We start from the raw sequence: 17,407 nt of genomic DNA, 5'->3' as shown, positions 1-17,407 counted from the left end.
AAGGCACTGTCAGGCTTAAAGCACTATACTGTCTGGACTGTCGCAATGTACGTTTAATTGTTTCCATACACCAGTGCTGGTATTAACAGCAATCTGAAGTGTCTGTGATGCCTGCCAGGCACTGGATATATATATGTATATTTAAATATGTCTGGTTCAGCGGGTCCTCTGCACTCCGTCACCGCATAGAGGTGGGTGTGCCTTAATGCTGGTAGGATGGGGCGGACTCAGTTACTGGCAGGAGGACGCATAAAAGCTTAGAAATGACTGTATTCCCTGGGAACAGTGTCCCTAGACACTGCCCGCACTGCACAAGAGAGTTCCAGACTCTTAGAAACGTCTCTTGGCCCAGCCGTGTTTCCGAGAGATGCCGCTCCGTGCGAAGGAGAGGCCGAGAGGCCTTGATACCCGGGCTGGGTGCGCGTTAACCATTAATCCATGTGGGGACGAGTCCTGGCTCCCCAAAGTCTCCATTTATTCCATAAAAATGGAATCTCTCATTTATAGAGAAACCCATGACTTCATGTGGAGATGAATCCTGCGGCGTCAGAGTCGGAATTCCGGAACCACGCGGAGGTTTTTCCCGTGTTTAGCATGCAGGGAGCGTCTCATGATGCAGTCATAGTAGCTTCCCTGACTCCCACATACATCAGAAGCGTGACAAAGCACATAGATGGCAAAGCCGGCAGGCGCTGCAGCTGCCTGCACAGCTCATACAGTGGTAACCTTGCAGGCTCCCCTCCAAAGTTACCTGCAAGCTGCAGAACCTTGTGTCCTGGATCGTGTTCTCTCCGAGCTTTTTTCCTCCATTTTCATGAAAGCTTTTGTCTTGTAGTCGAACAATTCAAAGTGTTTGGTGCAGTGAAGGAGAAATGCCGTGACTTGCTTGTCCCGGATAGGTAAGTATGTTTAGAGTCTGCAGCGTTGTGAACTGTAAACTGTCCTTAGCTGTACATCTCTTGACGGGGAGGTATGTATCTGCCCGAAAATATTGACCTTATTTTCTTAATAAATTATCTTCAGTTTACGTTCAGTGCCTTCATGTGCATTACACAGAAACCTGATACCCCTATCCTTCACACCCTGACGTGCTGCCTCAAAGCCTTGAACATTCTGCAATATTTTGGATCCTCTCTCCATCCTGGTACTGTGCTAGTCTAATAAACTATAGATGTAATGGCCTAGCAGGTCAAAGTTCAGCACCATGCTGGACTACTCATTGATCACATTTCTGTGAATGGGAAGTGTTTAGAGACCTCTCCCTCGTTGAAACCATCTGTTCTCCTTTTGGGAAAAAATGTTAAGGCCCTGCTGCATATCTTCCAAATGGTCCTGTGTCATGTGTAATACAGTTAGCCTTTTTTTATGTTTTGTTTAGATTTTTAAGAAAAAGTGAGTTTTTTAAAAAGATCTTATATTTTTGATTTTAGCAATGTATGTGTGGGATGAACAATCCCATTTTACAAAGCGTTGTTTACTGAAATACCAGGGCTGGCTGAAGATAGGTAGTCAGCTCCTTCAAGAAGGGCGTTGAAGCAGTCAGGGGAAAAGTCAGCATTAGAAACAAGCATTGGCATAGCCAATAGGTCTCGCTTTTGGGACCTTTTAAGTATTTAGTTACGCAGCACAATATCCTTGGTGCAACAACATCAACTGTTGCATGGCTAAACACTTCTAAGGCCCCAAAGGCGAGACCTATTGGCTATGCCAATGCTTGTTTATTTTTATTTTGGACTATTTGTTAGTTTTTGATGAAAATGGTTCGTTGGCCGGACGCAAGGAGGCCAATGATTGTTGTTTCCTTAGTGGAGACAGTACTGTTTTAGACATTGTTTAATATTGTTTATGTTGTCTTCCATGTGAACATGGCATTTAATTCACCCTCCTGCATAACAAAGTCCTTTGCTGCCACACACTAGTGGCGCTGTAACATTATGCCACACCTTGCCTTATGGATATAACAGCCCTGGCAGCGGCACTGCTGTCCTTGGACCAATAGCCACTGCATGGCCATAAGACATATTTACCAACGTTTGAGTTTATTGGGTCCTGCGATGTAATATAAAATAAGTGAAGGCTTACTTCATATAAATCATATTCAATGTGTCTTTAAATAATAATAATATGGTTAATCAGACCCAATAAATAAATGGATTGTTTAACCCTACGACAAGTGGGTTTTCAAATCAGCAAATAATTCCAAGCGTTCACCACCGAGTTTGAGAACCCACTTAATGGGCAGACTGCAATGACCCCCCAGTTTGAAATGGGGATCATACCAAACAGCACTCAAGTATTTAACATACATATAACATACATATATTTATGAAATGTAGCACATAATGATGAAAAACACCTTACACATCGAAAACTATGTCAGCGGTGTCGGAGAATATTCCTATTGCACGGTAATATCTATGTCTCTGTGGCGCAATCGGTTAGCGCGTTCGGCTGTTAACCGAAAGGTTGGTGGTTCAAGCCCACCCAGGGACGCAATGATTTTGATAAATATACAAACTTTATGGAAACATATTGAAAATTATTACAAGTTCAATTGAGTCAGTAAATATCTTTCTAAATTAACCCTTTCATTTTTCATTTATCGCTGTAACTAGGCTTGATATGAACATCACAGTACGTAAAAAAAAAAGAAAGTCCATCTTTGGGACTAGATGCTCTTCGTTTTAAATTCTCATTTTTGAGAGAAATGAAGAGTGCGGCTAGCGACATAAAAAGCTTGCTGCTAGCGCCGCATAACACGACGCACCAAATTAGAACCCAGTCCCTATTTTCTTGCTCGCCTCATGTGGCTCTGTCAATGGCAGTTCGCGTTTACACTGATGTGAATCTAGCCATGCACGCGCCGCTGTGCAAAATCGACGCTTTATTTAATCTATTCTCAATTTACTCTCGCCTCGTGTTCAGCAACTGCCTTTTCTGTAAATCGCCTCTAGCTGTCGCTGTTGTGATACTGCACAATCCAGTGGAAAGATGAGCCTGGTTTCTTGGTCAGAACAAGCATTGGCATAGCCAATAGATCTCGCCTTTGGGACCTTATAAGTGTTTAGTTATGCAGCAGGTCCCAAAGGCGAGACATATTGGCTATGCTAATGTTTGTTATTGGTTCTGGCTTGACAGCACAACTCTCTCCGGACTGTAAACACAAAAGAGAGCTTTAAGAAGCAGTTCTAAAAGAGGGCTTTAGGCTCCACCCTCATATGCCCTGTGCTAGTTCTGGTCAAGGTTCTGTATTGTTTTGCCAACTGTATTGTTTTGCCAACTGTAATGGTCTACCTAGTTGGTTATGATGATAGGTCTGATTGGTAAAAAGTATGTAAATGATGTACGTCTTGTCTGTTTATTATGGTATGTAAAATGCAGCAGTCCGGAGTACTTATTGTGAAAGGCATATGTTAGAGCCATTAGGTGTTTAAGGGTGAATTATTATTAAATCTCGTAATGAACATGCACATCGCTATTTTAAGATTGTCATCTGCTTTTTCATTTTTTATTTTACTTGATCTTATTGCAAGCATGCCTAGACTCACCACTGACGGAAGAGGCACTTTCAGTAATAACCCCGATCGACGGACATTCACAATGCTTGTTACCAATAACTTATTTACCCACAACATTCTGTCTTAATTTAAAACATACTCAGGGATGGGGAATAATGCACCAACAAGGCTTCAGGAAACACAGTGACTTTGGGACAAAACTCTACAGACGCCCTTCAGTATACAGTTCTAATGTCAGGTAAATTTTTTGGCTTAAGACTGGGATCTAGAGACATGAACACCAAAGCTAATACATAAAGGCAATAACTTGCACACTGAGACAGGAAGACCCAAATCCTTGGATAACAAGGCACAATTCCGAATTTGTGTGCTGTGTTGAGCCTCATAGCAGACACTAACCTAACTAGAATCACTTGTCGCACAGTCTGAGTCCGTTTTCTAATTGGCCTTATGTTCTCAGAGTTTATCAGTTAAAGGTAGGGTTAGTGCAGGCGCGGGTGATATGTTTTGAGTGGCAGCGACCAGCTGGGGCACCACATGCTATACCCGTTATGGTGGACAGCGTGCATTTAGGATGCCAGTCAACAGCAAGCTCTTGTTTATTCATTGCCTGCTGCTACTGCTGAAGTTCAATCAAGGTTGTATTTCTCTTTTTAATTTCAACCGCCTCAATTGTCACATCATCTTTTTCAAAGGGGAGAGGATTTAGCGAAACGGCTAGAGCTGCCGACCTTAAAGCTGAAGAACAGGGTTTGAAACTTGAATCTGCAAAAAGAAAAAAAAAATGGGCAAGCCTGGAATCTCAACCTCACGTCCCCTCAGAGTCGTTGTGAAAGGTACTCCAGTGGCGCCATTCTGCCTCACACCCAGCCAGTCCTGTGTCTGAAGCCCAGGAGAAACCACACTCCTCAGTTTTCTGTCACCTCTCCACTGTCGCAGCGAATGTGGCATCACTGCCACTTGGGAAACTGGTGGCGCAAATCTTTTTACCAACTCTGGTCACTTTATAGTCCTCCTTAATCACTTAAAGTGCTCTATAATAGGAACTTTGAGGCTATTTACAAGCCCCTCTCGTCGCCGGTACGTCTCTTAGTCCCATATTAAAAGTGACGCACCGGCTGCCCAAGGGCCTTGTAAATAAGCCCCTTTGTTTTAAGGTGTCAGTTTTATATGCATTAGAGAGAAATATCCAAGGCCACTTTTCGAAAAAAAAAGATATATTCGGGATAGGAAAGCATAAGTTGAATGTTTGTGTGCGGTGCTTCAGCTAGAACCCTGTGCGGCGTTCACACTTTTTTCAAAGAAATCTGTTAACTCTTGTCGTGGGCACTTTGAGCTTGGCACCTCGGTGACTGCGCCCGGCTCCAGGAGTAGTGCACAGCTCTCTTTACCAACATTTTGGACACTTTCTTATTAAACCAAAGCCTGAAATATATGTGCCCACCCCCCTTTGTAACAAGCACGTCCAAGCGGCTGCGAACAAATGGTCTACTTGAGCATAGATATGCAAATGCAATTAAAGAAACACGGTGGATTGATTCACGCCAATGGATGCCCTACTGTGCTTCATCCTAGCAACCACAAAGAAACAACCAGCGCCCGCCTCGCTCCTCACCTACTGAAAACCGTGACTTGAAGAAACGGTTCACAACATCTCTTTCCTTCTTTCATTTAGTTGCTTCCCTGTAAAATGGATCCAAAGAAGAACCAGCGCGCGCCTCACGCTGAAAGTAAAAAAAAAAACCTAAAAAAAACAAGATGGGAGAGGAGGAGGCAGCAGGGGGAGGGGAGAGAGGAGAGGGCCTGCGGCTGTTTCCCTTGCGGAAGCGTGCAGGAACCATATGTTAAAGCTCACTCCCAAAAGGGAATGACCAAACGTGCACGAGTTGCATTCAAAGAATGCAATGCAGGCACGTTTTTGACTGAAAAACAGAATCCATCGCTAAAGATCTTTTTCCTAAGCAGCGCATGCGCGCTGCGAGACCTAAAAAGGGAAGGTAATATAAGCAGCCACCGAATACTGCGCAGCACAGCCTGCTGGGTAGCAGGGATCATGACCGACCACAGTTTATGAATATAGAACTTGAGCACTTTGGTGCCTTTAACAACAACACCCAGAGCTGCAGGTTTTTACTCAGTACTGTTGAATCAAAACTATACATTATTTGAAAAGTAACCTTCAGTGTTGGGTTGGAACTACCAAAATTTGAACCCTGCTAAGTGCCATGTATCTATAGCCAGGCTAACGCATTTTACTAGGTACAGCCTGGCCAGTTGCCATACATCTAGGGTTAATATAAAGGAATGCTTCACCACAGTACCACCTATCAGACCTCCCAGTCACAGTCATTACCCCAGCCCTGCCAAGTACCACGAATCACACGATAGAATACCGCTTTTCAGCGTGGTGGTTCGCATCACTGTACTGAAAAGCAAAGTCATGCATAAATTATAGCTCCTCCTCCACTTTGACCCCAAAACATTACTAGTATTCATGCACCATACTGAAACTGAAACTAAGCTGAAGTGGCAGCATGCCGTGCGTGCTGCTCCCAGCATGCTTAGGGGCTGACTTAGAGTCTGCAGCTTCGCTCTAGCTGCTACTCTTGTGCAGTGTTGAATATTCACCCAGGACCACGTGGCTTTGATACATTTGTGAACAGGACATGATAGCCAAGGACCAAGGCAGGACCGACGTTATGCTGCTGCCGGTGTTCTGAGAAGCATTGTACCCCCATGTGGCTATGTCCCCCCTACGTCACGGGGTGCAGAAAATCTCAGCACCGAGCTATTCGCCGTCGCTCCCCCATGGCGCTTTGTACCCCCTACGTCATGGGGGAGGAGCGGTTCGCGTGCTTCAGTGTAGCAAATCTCAACACCGAGGTATTCGCCGTCGCTCCTCCATGGCGCTTTGTACCCTCTACGCCATGGGGGAGGAGCGGTTCTCGCGCTTCAGTGTACTAGAAGAATTTGCGAAATTTTTTGCGTACGCCATTTGCTTTTTTTGGTTATTTAGGGCGGGCGGCCCCCGCGCGGTGTACTCCGCAGAGTTTTGCCTACATTGACAGAGCGGCCCCTTTGACTAGGTTTTACTCCCCCGATGGCATGGTACTTTTTCCCGGTTATTTGAAGCTTCGAGTTTTATAACAGTGCGGTCCCTCCGGCCATGTTTGCCTTCCCTCGATGGCCACGGTGGAGTTAAAATACAATAATAAGAAGCGGCGTACTGGTGGTGTTGCGCCTTTTTCAGCTGCAGTCTGTGGCTGGCTCGGTGCACGAGGCTTCATGGCGCAGTGAGACAAAAAGGCAGGCGCGCATCTCTTTGATTCAAGCAAGCTTTAATAGCTTAGTTGGTAGAGCGTTCGACTGCAGAGCTAGAGGACCCTGGTTCAATCCCGGGTGTCGGCATAGTTGCAACTTGTACTTTTTTAAATTTTTTATTTATGTATTTAGTTATTTATGAGTTTTTATATAGCGCGGACTTTACCCGAAGGTGTCAGAGTGCTTCACAAGAGGACCGTCAATGATACAAGAGGAAACAATTGGAAATGAGCAAATAAAAATAAAAAACCTTAAATTACATGATCAAAACTGACAATAGTGAGCAACGAAAAGACTTGAGGTACCAATCGTTACATTTCAGGAGAATAAAGTGATATGTGTGCAGGTTACAAAAGCATACAATGTACAAGTAGAGGTATAATTCTGCAATAAATCGCAGACACTCCAGCACAACAACAAACTTTACGTAGGCAATGGTGGCAATGGTGGCACTGGTGCAAGTATCTAAAGCAAACAAAATGTGAGAGGTAGCAAACTGTGTGTTACAAGAGAAAAATGACATGTGCAAGTTACAAAAGGCTACCGTCACAGGTACAAGGATAATACAGGAAAAATGGTAAACATTCAAACTACCAGAACAGGTAGGATTTCTGCTCCCCGTGGTGCTTTATGTACCCCCTAACTCCAAAGAGAGCTTATACAGGCCTGTTCAAGTTGTTTGTTGTGCCTTGGCTAGGGCTCGGCTGGGGTTGTTGGGGAGCAGGTAGGATTTCTGCTCCCCGTGGTGCTTTATGTACCCCCTAACTCCAAAGGGAGCTTATACAGGCCTGTTCAAGTTGTTTGTTGTCCCTTGGCTAGGGCTCGGCTGGGGTTGTTTGGGAGCAGGTAGGATTTCTGCTCCCCGTGGTGCTTTATGTACCCCCTAACTCCAAAGGGAGCTTATACAGGCCTGTTCAAGTTGTTTGTTGTGCCTTGGCTAGGGCTCGGCTGGGGTTGTTGGGGAGCAGGTAGGATTTCTGCTCCCCGTGGTGCTTTATGTACCCCCTAACTCCAAAAGGGAGCTTATACAGGCCTGTTCAAGTTGTTTGTTGTGCCTTGGCTAGGGCTCGGCTGGGGTTGTTGGGGAGCAGGTAGGATTTCTGCTCCCCGTGGTGCTTTATGTACCCCCTAACTCCAAAAGGGAGCTTATACAGTCCTGTTCAAGTTGTTTGTTGTGCCTTGGCTAGGGCTCGGCTGGGGTTGTTGGGGAGCAGGTAGGATTTCTGCTCCCCGTGGTGCTTTATGTACCCCCTAACTCCAAAAGGGAGCTTATACAGGCCTGTTCAAGTTGTTTGTTGTGCCTTGGCTAGGGCTCGGCTGGGGTTGTTGGGGAGCAGGTAGGATTTCTGCTCCCCGTGGTGCTTTATGTACCCCCTAACTCCAAAAGGGAGCTTATACAGGCCTGTTCAAGTTGTTTGTTGTGCCTTGGCTAGGGCTCGGCTGGGGTTGTTGGGGAGCAGGTAGGATTTCTGCTCCCCGTGGTGCTTTATGTACCCCCTAACTCCAAAAGGGAGCTTATACAGGCCTGTTCAAGTTGTTTGTTGTGCCTTGGCTAGGGCTCGGCTGGGGTTGTTGGGGAGCAGGTAGGATTTCTGCTCCCTGTGGTGCTTTATGTACCCCCTAACTCCAAAAGGGAGCTTATACAGGCCTGTTCAAGTTGTTTGTTGTGCCTTGGCTAGGGCTCGGCTGGGGTTGTTGGGGAGCAGGTAGGATTTCTGCTCCCCGTGGTGCTTTATGTACCCCCTAACTCCAAAAGGGAGCTTATACAGGCCTGTTCAAGTTGTTTGTTGTGCCTTGGCTAGGGCTCGGCTGGGGTTGTTGGGGAGCAGGTAGGATTTCTGCTCCCCGTGGTGCTTTATGTACCTCCTAACTCCAAAGGGAGCTTATACAGGCCTGTTCAAGTTGTTTGTTGTGCCTTGTCTAGGGCTCGGCTGGGGTTGTTGGGGAGCAGGTAGGATTTCTGCTCCCCGTGGTGCTTTATGTACCTCCTAACTCCAAAGGGAGCTTATACAGGCCTGTTCAAGTTGTTTGTTGTGCCTTGGCTAGGGCTCGGCTGGGGTTGTTGGGGAGCAGGTAGGATTTCTGCTCCCCGTGGTGCTTTATGTACCCCCTAACTCCAAAAGGGAGCTTATACAGGCCTGTTCAAGTTGTTTGTTGTCCCTTGGCTAGGGCTCGGCTGGGGTTGTTGGGGAGCAGGTAGGATTTCTGCTCCCCGTGGTGCTTTATGTACCCCCTAACTCCAAAAGGGAGCTTATACAGGCCTGTTCAAGTTGTTTGTTGTGCCTTGGCTAGGGCTCGGCTGGGGTTGTTGGGGAGCAGGTAGGATTTCTGCTCCCCGTGGTGCTTTATGTACCCCCTAACTCCAAAAGGGAGCTTATACAGGCCTGTTCAAGTTGTTTGTTGTGCCTTGGCTAGGGCTCGGCTGGGGTTGTTGGGGAGCAGGTAGGATTTCTGCTCCCCGTGGTGCTTTATGTACCCCCTAACTCCAAAAGGGAGCTTATACAGGCCTGTTCAAGTTGTTTGTTGTGCCTTGGCTAGGGCTCGGCTGGGGTTGTTGGGGAGCAGGTAGGATTTCTGCTCCCCGTGGTGCTTTATGTACCTCCTAACTCCAAAGGGAGCTTATACAGGCCTGTTCAAGTTGTTTGTTGTGCCTTGTCTAGGGCTCGGCTGGGGTTGTTGGGGAGCAGGTAGGATTTCTGCTCCCCGTGGTGCTTTATGTACCTCCTAACTCCAAAGGGAGCTTATACAGGCCTGTTCAAGTTGTTTGTTGTGCCTTGGCTAGGGCTCGGCTGGGGTTGTTGGGGAGCAGGTAGGATTTCTGCTCCCCGTGGTGCTTTATGTACCCCCTAACTCCAAAAGGGAGCTTATACAGGCCTGTTCAAGTTGTTTGTTGTCCCTTGGCTAGGGCTCGGCTGGGGTTGTTGGGGAGCAGGTAGGATTTCTGCTCCCCGTGGTGCTTTATGTACCCCCTAACTCCAAAAGGGAGCTTATACAGGCCTGTTCAAGTTGTTTGTTGTGCCTTGGCTAGGGCTCGGCTGGGGTTGTTGGGGAGCAGGTAGGATTTCTGCTCCCCGTGGTGCTTTATGTACCCCCTAACTCCAAAAGGGAGCTTATACAGGCCTGTTCAAGTTGTTTGTTGTCCCTTGGCTAGGGCTCGGCTGGGGTTGTTGGGGAGCAGGTAGGATTTCTGCTCCCCGTGGTGCTTTATGTACCCCCTAACTCCAAAAGGGAGCTTATACAGGCCTGTTCAAGTTGTTTGTTGTGCCTTGGCTAGGGCTCGGCTGGGGTTGTTGGGGAGCAGGTAGGATTTCTGCTCCCCGTGGTGCTTTATGTACCCCCTAACTCCAAAAGGGAGCTTATACAGGCCTGTTCAAGTTGTTTGTTGTGCCTTGGCTAGGGCTCGGCTGGGGTTGTTGGGGAGCAGGTAGGATTTCTGCTCCCCGTGGTGCTTTATGTACCCCCTAACTCCAAAAGGGAGCTTATACAGGCCTGTTCAAGTTGTTTGTTGTGCCTTGGCTAGGGCCCGGCTGGGGTTGTTGGGGAGCAGGTAGGATTTCTGCTCCCCGTGGTGCTTTATGTACCCCCTAACTCCAAAAGGGAGCTTATACAGGCCTGTTCAAGTTGTTTGTTGTGCCTTGGCTAGGGCTCGGCTGGGGTTGTTGGGGAGCAGGTAGGATTTCTGCTCCCCGTGGTGCTTTATGTACCTCCTAACTCCAAAGGGAGCTTATACAGGCCTGTTCAAGTTGTTTGTTGTGCCTTGTCTAGGGCTCGGCTGGGGTTGTTGGGGAGCAGGTAGGATTTCTGCTCCCCGTGGTGCTTTATGTACCTCCTAACTCCAAAGGGAGCTTATACAGGCCTGTTCAAGTTGTTTGTTGTGCCTTGGCTAGGGCTCGGCTGGGGTTGTTGGGGAGCAGGTAGGATTTCTGCTCCCCGTGGTGCTTTATGTACCCCCTAACTCCAAAAGGGAGCTTATACAGGCCTGTTCAAGTTGTTTGTTGTGCCTTGGCTAGGGCTCGGCTGGGGTTGTTGGGGAGCAGGTAGGATTTCTGCTCCCCGTGGTGCTTGTGGTTTATGTTGAGTTGATTGTTTTTTTGTTCTCTGCAGTTCTCTGTACTTTCAAACTTAAATTGGAGCTCATACAGGCTGTTTATATTTTGGCATTGTCCGTTGATAGTGTTGCTGCCCAACCTCTGCTGCTCCTCAAACATTGCGACTTATAGTTTGTGCACTTACATTTACTTGTAGTACTACATTGTTATCCCCCAGTGTGCTTGGCTTTTATGACATTCTACCGTTGTTTATTTGGGAACACCGCATTGTCATAGATCTTTCGCACGTGCCATTGCAATTTGTTTATTTTGTGGCAGTTGTACTTTAGTATACCTCTTCATCCGATTAATCACATTCTGTAGAAGATCGTCTTACCTATTTAAGCACTTTGGCTCTTTATTGTGTTTCATGTAGGACATAGGCTCTTCCATGCTTTACTCATAGTTCCGAACACACCCGGATATATGGGTTAATATGCTTTACCCATTTACATCCATTTTTCAACAACCTACAAAATGTTTGTGTAACATACAGTGACAGTGTCTGGTTGCTTTTGTGTGACATATTCCACATTAGTAGGTAGGATACAGATTAAGTGACTGACTCTTCACCACCCAAAAATCTTACATGTTGTTCTTGCCACCTCTTTTTAAAAAATGTATGCATTTATGTGTTATTTGTAATGACAGGTTTGTAGTAGGCTTATGTCTGTTATACTTGTAATCTAATGAATATTCTTGCCTATTTGTATGGAGCCCTTGTGTAATCTAAATTACTCTGGCTAGTGTTTTAATTGCAGTTATTGTTCATGCTGTGACTATAACAGAGATACCCTTAGTACAGAATGTTAATGACTACTAAGAAAGTACTCCATTGAATTTCTAGACTTAACGTCTTACTTGTCCAGTGTTTTCTCCTCACAGTCCAAATTAGTTTAATTCTATTGTCGTTGCCCTCTCAGTGTATGTTGCATCCACCACTTCATAATCATTAGTAGACAACAACTTGTGCGTACCCATTATTATAATCCCTCAAATGGCCATTCTTCTTGTTTTTCTTTCGGTTATCGTGCAAATTGTACTTTCTACACCTCAATCACCATTATTGATAAAAAACAAGAAGGATGTGATGATGCTTCATTTGCTATCTCTGCATGCCATATTAATCACAAAATTATTAAAGTAGTTTCTTTTCACCTTTCTGCAATGTTCTTTATTTGCAATCTGCTTGTACGTTTCACAACAATTGAATGCACCATCTCCATGCATATTGCGTACCAAAAAGATCATAAAGTCAAAATATTTATTTTTAATTATTCTTTATTTCATTTCTTTTAATAATTTCCACATGTACCAATTACATTCATTTAATAATAGCATAATAAATAATCATTTTACATCATACATCACAAACACAAACATTACAGTAAAGAATTGTTTAGAATGTATCAAGTCACAATCCATTCCAAATTAGCAATTCCAACGGTAAAATTCAAAAATCCAATTCTGTACTTCACAACAAAATTTGTGGGCCCACAAATAAGTAATACTATTTTTAACAATTCGGAAAACACCTGTTTACTTTTAATTTGAGAATATGATGTCTCCAAACACTGAAAAAACAGAGCAGGTAAAAATACTTTCAATGTTTAACATTGGTTAATTACTGTCATCTTTTCTTAGTACTGCTATATGTTACATATGTTACATATGTTAAACAGTCACTTACACAGTAAGTATCTCTTTTGCATGTTCGGCTGTACATTACCATGGTCGCTGTGTCAAGATATTTTTTCAAGGGTATATTTTCTTTTCTTTGCATCAATTTAGAGATGGTTGTAATTGAATTATGAACACTTTAATATTCTTCGATGTATATGTTAGTGAATGAAACTTGGACACTTTGTAAGTGTAACAATAAAAAAAATTCTCATTTGCTAAGGCCTAAATCACACGTAAGGGCCGCTGGGGGCATTCTGTAAAAAAAAAGCATGGGTTCATCCAAAAATAAAAAGCACTTTCACTTCCAAATTGCATTCGAGGTACTGGAGTCTACAGCGGTAGCCATGGCCGTTGCAAATGTGTTATGCAGTTTCTTACTGTTAGCTACCTCTCTCAATTTGATAGTTCAATACGTTTAGTCCTTATGACTCAAGCATTAAAGGTAATCTAGTCAAGTGTACCTATTAATTTAAATCAAAAGTAAATAATGTTTTTAAGACCCACCTTCCTATAATATACATGCACCTTACTTGAAATTTGAAACTATTCTTTCTCTAAAGAATACTCGCGTTCATTGAAATAAAGTACCCAATTATAAAATTTGTCGCTTACCATAAATCCTTTTTATGGTTAAAGGCACACATCAGTAGCATTACATTCGTATTAGTGGAGATCTGTGTATTTATATTCTAATTACCACGGAGCAATTAAAAATAATGACATTGTCTGTCTTCTCTGCCATACTACATTGTCACTTTAAATGACATTAAAGACCTACATTGCCGTCTATAACAATTTGAATACAACCATAATGACTGAATGTGCAAGTAAAATATATTTTTTAAAATGCATGTCATAAATATAGTGTAGTGTTGCATATTGGATACTTCAAGCAGAAGGTGAATATCTGACAGGTCGACTGACAAGGATCACCAACCCATCCGCCTAGATTTCTTAATGAACCTCAATTGAAAGAACATTATTATGTAATGTTATGGACAGGTCAGTACTTGTGAGGTGTGCATAAAGTGTGTAATGATTATAATTACTGATAGTGTAAAGATAGTTCCAACTAACCATACATTCAGAGCATGTTCATATGAACACTCGGCAATAAGTACTCACATTTTGCAAATCATATAAATCTTTTTCATTAAAAACTGGATGTACATGCTGGATACTATCAGTTTAAAGTCAATCCATCTGTGCTTCAAAACTACATCACGAGTGTTTACAAACTCAACACCATTAATAACAGCACATCTTGGGAGAAAACATATGAGACATTAGACAACACTACAAGAAACTCGGAGCAAAACGGGAGTAAGCAGGTCTCTACATTTTTCAAGGTGAACAAAAAGAAGCATAGTTTTAAGAAGACAATAAGATAATCGCCAAGGTCAAGCATCTAGTGGCCTAAAAGGCCCACCCCTCACTCCAAAAAGCCCTTATCATCTAACCACGGTTGATGTTAGAGAAGAATTGAAAAGATTGATGTTTAGTTTTTTAAATTGGAAGAGATCGACGCAAATTAAAAAGTATTATACATCAAGGAGACAGTACATGTTGAAAGTTGACCATCATCATGTTCTCACACACCAATATTTAAATGTCTTGTGACCGTACAAGCCATAAAAGAACAGTGACTCGTTGCGGCATATCTTGAATTCAGACAACACAAGTACAGGCCCAGGAGGGGCCCGTACTTAGGAAATCAGACAAGTACAGGCCCAGGATGGGGCCCGTACTTAGGAAATCAGACAAGTACAGGCCCAGGAGGGGCCCGTACTTAGGAAATCAGACAAGTACAGGCCCAGGAGGGGCCCGTACTTAGGAAATCAGACAAGTACAGGCCCAGGAGGGGCCCGTACTTAAGAAATCAGACAAGTACAGGCCCAGGAGGGGCCCGTACTCTTGAATTCAGACAACACAAGTACAGGCCCAGGAGGGGCCCGTACTTAGGAAATCAGAGAAGTACAAGCCCAGGAGGGGCCCGTACTCTTGAATTCAGACACCACAAGTACAGGCCCAGGAGGGGCCCGTACTTAGGAAATCAGACAAGTACAGGCCCAGGAGGGGCCCGTACTTTGGAAGATAGCATGTATCGATTTATGGGAATCATATTACTAATTGCCCAATTTAAACACGATGGAACTGCAGAAGAACATCAATATAGAGCATGTACTTTTGAAATCAGACAAGACAAGTACAGGCCCAGGAGGGGCCCGTACTTAGGAAATCAGACCAGAAAAGTACAGGCCCAGGAGGGGCCCGTACTTAGGAAATCAGACAAGTAGGGGCCCGTACTTTGGAAATCATACAAGAAAAGTACAGGCCCAGAAGGGGCCCGTACTTAGGAAAACAGACCTGAAAAGTACAGGCCCAGAAGGGACCCGTACTTAGGAAAGCAGACCAGAAAAGTACAGGCCCAGAAGGAACCCGTACTTAGGAAATCAGACAAGAACCCATACTATTCAAATGCTGGCCTCAAGTTGTCCAAAATGATCATGATTTCTGTGACTGCCTTAGCTGTGCTTGGTAATGGAAAACAAGCCGGTGAACAATTGGTTATCAGCACAACGAGTACTGACACCAGTTAAAAAAAATGAAGACATAATGTGTCCTGTTTGGTTTGTAACCTCACTACACAGATATGTTGCTTTTGAGCAAGCAAAATCCAAGTAAGACTAAATACTTCCATTAAACAGATAGTAGTGTTGAGTATCGACAGGAAAAACACTTTTCACAAAAGGATCTTGAGTTTGAATTGAAAGAATAGAATGAATAGACAAACACATCTCTGACTGAGTTGGAAAAGTAAAAATCTTTCCTTCTATCCTGTTTTCCAAAAATTGATAAAACGCTAGTCTCAAGTTGTCCGAAATGATCATGAAGTTTGTGACAGCCTCAGCTGTGCTTGGCAATGTAGTTGCAAAGCTGTGCTGTGTCAGACAAGAAAAGTACAGGCCCAGGAGGGGCCCGTACTTAGGAAATCAGACAAGTACAGGCCCAGGAGGGGCCCGTACTTAGGAAATCAGACAAGTACAGGCCCAGGAGGGGCCCGTACTTAGGAAATCAGACAAGTACAGGCCCAGGAGGGGCCCGTACTTAGGAAATCAGACAAGTACAGGCCAAGGAGGGGCCCGTACTTAGGAAATCAGCACAAAGAGTACTGACACCAGTAAAAAAGAATGAAGATATAATGTGTTCTGTTTGGTTTGTAACCTCACTACACAGATATGTTGCTTTTGAGCAAGCAAAATCCAAGCAAGACTAAATACTTCCATTAAACAGATAGTAGTGTTGAGTATCCACAGGAAAAACACTTTTCACAAAAGGATCTTGAGTTTGAATTGAAAGAATAGAATGAATAGACAAACACATCTCTGACTGAGTTGGAAAAGTAAAAACCTTTCCTTCTATCCTGTTTTCCAAAAATTGATAAAACGCTAGTCTCAAGTTGTCCGAAATGATCATGAAGTTTGTGACAGCCTCAGCTGTGCTTGGCAATGGAGTTGCAAAGCTGTGCTGTGTCAGACAAGAAAAGTACAGGCTCAGGAGGGGCCCGTACTTAGGAAATCAGACAAGTACAGGCCCAGGAGGGGCCCGTACTTAGGAAATCAGACAAGTACAGGCCCAGGAGGGGCCCGTACTTAGGAAATCAGACAAGTACAGGCCCAGGAGGGGCCCGTACTTAGGAAATCAGACAAGTACAGGCCCAGGAGGGGCCCGTACTTAGGAAATCAGACAAGTACAGGCCAAGGAGGGGCCCGTACTTAGGAAATCAGCACAAAGAGTACTGACACCAGTAAAAAAGAATGAAGATATAATGTGTTCTGTTTGGTTTGTAACCTCACTACACAGATATGTTGCTTTTGAGCAAGCAAAATCCAAGCAAGACTAAATACTTCCATTAAACAGATAGTAGTGTTGAGTATCCACAGGAAAAACACTTTTCACAAAAGGATCTTGAATTTGAATTGAAAGAATAGAATGAATAGACAAACACATCTCTGACTGAGTTGGAAAAGTAAAAATCTTTCCTTCTATCCTGTTTTCCAAAAATTGATAAAACGCTAGTCTCAAGTTGTCCGAAATGATCATGAAGTTTGTGACAGCCTCAGCTGTGCTTGGCAATGGAGTTGCAAAGCTGTGCTGTGTCAGACAAGAAAAGTACAGGCCCAGGAGGGGCCCGTACTTAGGAAATCAGACAAGTACAGGCCCAGGAGGGGCCCGTACTTAGGAAATCAGACAAGTACAGGCCCAGGAGGGCCCGTACTTAGGAAATCAGACAAGTACAGGCCCAGGAGGGGCCCGTACTTAGGAAATCAGACAAGTACAGGCCCAGGAGGGCCCGTACTTAGGAAATCAGACAAGTACAGGCCCAGGAGGGGCCCGTACTTAAGAAATCAGACAAGTACAGGCCCAGGAGGGGCCCGTACTTGAGAAATCAGACAAGTACAGGCCCAGGAGGGGCCCGTACTTAGGAAATCAGACAAGTACAGGCCCAGGAGGGCCCGTACTTAGGAAATCAGACAAGTACAGGCCCAGGAGGGGCCCGTACTTAGGAAATCAGACAAGTACAGGCCCAGGAGGGCCCGTACTTAGGAAATCAGACAAGTACAGGCCCAGGAGGGGCCCGTACTTAGGAAATCAGACAAGTACAGGCCCAGGAGGGGCCCGTACTTAAGAAATCAGACAAGTACAGGCCCACGAGGGGCCCGTACTTAAGAAATCAGACAAGTACAGGCCCAGGAGGGGCCCATACTCTTGAATAAGAAAAAAAAAAAAAAACAT

At 44.5% G+C, this 17,407-nt stretch overlaps 1 non-coding gene across 1 annotated transcript; it reads left to right on the top strand.

Annotated features, from left to right (window-relative positions):
- The first annotated feature begins 2,419 nt into the window (after window positions 1–2,419).
- On the top strand, window positions 2,420–2,493 carry TRNAN-GUU (transfer RNA asparagine (anticodon GUU)). Its single transcript has one exon. It is a non-coding gene; the product is annotated as a tRNA-Asn (tRNA).
- The last annotated feature ends 14,914 nt before the right edge of the window (window positions 2,494–17,407 follow it).

The sequence above is a fragment of the Lissotriton helveticus genome, chromosome 12 (assembly GCF_964261635.1).
Source record: "Lissotriton helveticus chromosome 12, aLisHel1.1, whole genome shotgun sequence".
NCBI lineage: Eukaryota > Metazoa > Chordata > Amphibia > Caudata > Salamandridae > Lissotriton > Lissotriton helveticus.
Note: the sequence above shows the minus strand (reverse complement) of the source record. Positions and strands in the feature narration are given on the sequence as shown.